Source organism: Mastomys coucha, unplaced genomic scaffold (assembly GCF_008632895.1).
Source record: "Mastomys coucha isolate ucsf_1 unplaced genomic scaffold, UCSF_Mcou_1 pScaffold2, whole genome shotgun sequence".
Lineage (NCBI taxonomy): Eukaryota > Metazoa > Chordata > Mammalia > Rodentia > Muridae > Mastomys > Mastomys coucha.
The window spans coordinates 4,567,239-4,571,675 of NW_022196902.1; the positions used below are offsets into that span (position 1 = coordinate 4,567,239).

The following is a 4,437-nucleotide window of genomic DNA, read 5'->3' on the forward strand; positions in this document are numbered from 1 at the left end:
TCCTACCAATAAGAATATCAAGCAAGGAAGTCATCTAAGTAGATGCCTAAAAGGGGGAGTATAAATTAGTCATATGTCTATGAAGAAGAAAGGGTAGTGTCATGGGAAGATACTCCAGGAAGAGGTATGAGCAATTCAAGAACAGAGAAAGTTTTGTGACTTAATTTCCCTTTGTGCAAATTGTGATAAGGAAGACAGAGACCATATGATATGACCCCATGTCCTCAATGCCTACAAAGAACAAGTGTATATTTCAAACTAACCTTGACCTGTATAGAGTGTGTTGCATGACTGTGGGTGCCCATCATAGGGCAAATAGAAAACAGATAACAGAGTTACCTTTCTCTGACCTCATAGAGTCATGCTCTAGCACAGACTAATTTCTTCCAATATCAGAAATCTTACTTGCCCTTCATGACACTGACCAGCACTGTGGATATAATGAAATTTCCCCCCTCAGAGCTCCTAACACTCTCTTCTATAGCCCAGGTTATAGTTTCTCTTACAAATAACTTCCTATCAAAACTCGAGTGTCAATATGTCATCAATAAACCATTTTCCTTTGCTTCATTCTGCTGTGCTGTTGTTAATTTTTTTTTCTTCCTATCCAAATGTGCCTCTGAGTTATAACTCAGAATGTGTCTTTACACCCTGGGCCTAAAAGACTCATGGCTTTGACTTTAATATCGCACTTCTGCAACCCAACTACCACAGCATGTTGTTATTAGTTGAGTAAAAAGAAAAGGAAGAGGGTTGAAGAGTGATAGCACATCAGTTAAAAGTACTTGTGCTTTGACAGGAGATCTGGGTTTGTTTCCCACCACCTATAGAGCAACTCACAATGGTCTTAAGTCCAGGAACTCACATGTAGCACAAACAGGCATACATGCAGACAAAAAAACCTCATGCAAATAAATAAACCCAAAACAATAAAGTTTCCAAAGGGAGAGTGCTTGACTTATTTGCTTTAGCATGATTCTGTAAGTATGAAACACTTACGTCATTAATGTCTTTTACTGTAGTAACTTGTTGGCTAGAGTTGTACACTAAGGCCACAGCTTCTGATTAGACACTCAGTTGTGTCTTCCATTTTGTTTTGCATCTTTATAAAACAGATTTATTTTTAAATTTGTATGTGTATGTGTGTACATCTGTCTTTGTGTAGGGTGTAAATGTAAGTAAAATTACCAGCAGAAGCCAGAAATCTCTCCAAATACCCCCTGATTATAGGAATCCAATGAAGTTCCTCTTCAGGATCCACACTGTTCTCATCCACCGAGACATCCTTCCAGTTCCAGCATCTATTTAGAGAATAGTTTCATTATACATCCCCATTATTGAAGAATCATGTCTACTTTTCCCACCATCATATTTTTCTGATAGTGACTCATCTTAAGAGCTGAATTCCCCTACTCATGATATCTTCATTCTAGCTGATTTTTTGTACAATACTTTGTCCAGACCTTTGTTTATATCCTATCGAGGTCATGAAATTTTTCTAATCAAAAAGGCTGGTGACATTTGGTTCCAACACTATTTAGGGGTGTTTTGGGAGATTCTATGGGGCTCTAGTTACTGTACTACTGGGAGAAGAAAGAATAGTATTTTCTTTCCATTAACTCCCAGAATTCTCTCTTATTCCTAGACTTGCCAGGATACTAGAAGGTCTTGGGCCATTCTATACATGGTAGCTATCCTCTAAACTTGGTCAACTGTATGAAACATGAAACCTTAAATAGTATTTCCCCAGTACAAGCCTTTCCATATTGTATCTAAAACTAGCAACCTTTGAAAACTCCTAAGGAAAATGACTATGCTTTGCCACAAGGCAAACACTTCCTGGGACCTATGAGAGTTTACAGAACTTGGGTTTAACTTGCTTCCTTTGTTAACTACTTTGTACCACTGGAACCAAATAACTGATAAGAATAACTTTTAAGAAGACAAGTTATTTTTGCTTCACAATTTCAGGATAGTCAGGTCTTTATAGCAATGTGTTTTCATCCAGGGTGATAGGAGTATATGGCAGAGCTGTCCATATCTTGATTGTGAAAAAGAATCCATACCTCAAGGACCTACTTTGCCAGTCCTACTTCTTTCAGCTATGACCCACTTATCAAAGGAACTAAAGCTTTGAAAGTCAAGGCACAGAACTGGCATTCAGAACATGAGTCTGTGGAGAACATTTCTGATTCCAACTACAATATTCCATGTGTGGTCTCTAAAGGATTATGTGTATCTAATAATGCACATGCATTCAGTTCAAATTCAAAAGTTCCAACCCCTTTCAGAGTTTTATCTGGAACTCAAGCAAACTCTTAGTTATGAGGCCCTGTAAAATCAAAATCCAAATTACATATTTCTGAAGTATTTCAGAATAAACACTACAATTCCAAGAGCAGGAAGAGTGTGACAGCAAAAGAAAAACTGAAGCAAAGCAAGACCACTACCTAGAAAGGCAGTGATAATCCCTGCATCTCATGTCTAGCATCCTTAGAGTGGTGTCATCATTTGAGCCACTAGCTTTGAGGGGCCTTGCCTCTATAGCTCTGAAATTTGTAATATACATAGTCTGTCCAGATGACGCCATTTGGTGCCTAAAGCTTTCCTTAGCAGATGTTTCTCATTTATTTCTGGCATTCTCAACATCCTGAGATTTACTAAACATTGGAGTTTCTTTCCAGACTTTGCATATCATCCTATCAGGTGGGTCAGCAAGAAATCTAACTTTCTACATATTGCCCTGTCTTGGAGTTTTCCCCTTGACACCTAGGTAATAGGCCCAAAATTCTCTAACTCTTCATTCTGCATCCCTGAAGCATCAGTACCACATAAAAAAAAGCACAATCTCAAAGCACAATGTGGCTTGGACTGCTTCAACCAGGACTGTGGCAGTTGTTGAGTGCCTATGTGGCTGAACTTGAAAAACATTTTTCAGGGTGATGCTGTTGGAAAGGGGTAACCTATTTTCTTTCAGGTGTTTGTCTTTCAAGTGAACTCAAGTTTTTGTATGATATAGTGGGTGGGATCCTACTCTCATTCTAGTACAAAGTACCTAGTTCCTCTTTCATGGTTCTAATCTCTTAAACAAGTACTTCTATTTTTTTCTCCAGTATTTCTTTTGTAATATTAAATGTGTTCATGCTACATTATTAGCCAAACTTTGTCTTTTTCATATTTTTATACTCTACTTTTTTCCTGCATCTTTATTATAAACCTAGCTAAAAACAAAAACAGACAAAAAAAAACAGTAATAATCAGGTATATAACATCCTTGCATTCATGAATTCTCCACTAACAAATAAATTTAGCCGTTATTCTTTAATTTAGTTTCTCTGCAAATTTGAAGACACAGGCAAATGTTGACAGAAAGAATTGTGAAATGGCCTCCAGGTCAATTCCCAGTAGAGTTCTATTCCTCTCTTAAAATCTCATGAGCACATTTTATTGTCAACACTTCTGTTGACATTCTGGCCTTGTGACCTGATGTCTGATTATCCCATTAGGTTCTATTTACAACATTGGGGTTCTATACCTTGAAACTCTCAAAATTTCCAAATTGCTCTCACGAACCCACTGGAGGTGGATATGTTGATACATTATACACAAGGAGAAAACTGGCAAAGAATGAATGAAATTCTAAAGGAAAGGGAGAGGGAAGATATACCAAGAAGAACTTAGAAAGAGGTCCTGATTTCATGCTGTAGGTCGCAGTGTAAGGATGTCCTGGGGAGGATGAGATGAGTCTAGGCCTCTAAGGGCTGCTGCTGTCATCAGATTGCTTGTTTCCCTTGGAGACAATAGAGTCATCTGTCTGGTGGAATCTACAATGGACAATACCAATGGCTGTGGGAAGATGAGAGGCCTTTAGCATGGTCATAATTTGGTTTGTATTACTTACTGATCCTCCTTTTGTGGTAAGTAACCCATGCTCTTTCCAGATAGCAGTGTAAGATAGGAGGATATGAAAAGCATATTTGGAATCTGTGTAGATGTTGAGGGATTTTCCCTGTGCCAGTTGAAAGGCATGGGTAAGGGCTATTAGTTCAGCCTGTTGATTGGTGGTGTGAGTAGGAAGGGCGTGTGCCTCTACCTTCTCCATGTCTAACACTATGGCATAGCCAGCTTTTCTAGCCCCTTCATGTAAAAAGGAGCTACTATCTATATACCAGGTATAGATGGCCTGAGGCAATGTGCCCTCCTGTATGTGTGAAGGATGAGGTAATAGTTCCTCTAAAGTTTCAGTGCAGGAGTGAGATAAGGATTGGTCAGTATTAGATCAAGGGAGAAGATTTGAAATATTAAGAAGCGGGTATGATTGGAAGGTTAGTGTGGAATCTTCTATTAGAGCTACCTGAAGGGAAAGAACCCTAGAGGGAGGTAGAGTCTGTGAGCCTTTATAAGTTAGGAGCTGTGACAAGTTATGAGAAGAGAAGA

The 4,437-nt window shown here is 38.6% G+C and overlaps 1 non-coding gene across 1 annotated transcript; it reads right to left on the bottom strand.

The window, feature by feature from the left end:
* Positions 1 to 609: 609 nt before the first annotated feature.
* LOC116097964 lies at positions 610 to 787 on the bottom strand. Its single transcript, XR_004121628.1, has one exon.
* Positions 788 to 4,437: the final 3,650 nt, after the last annotated feature.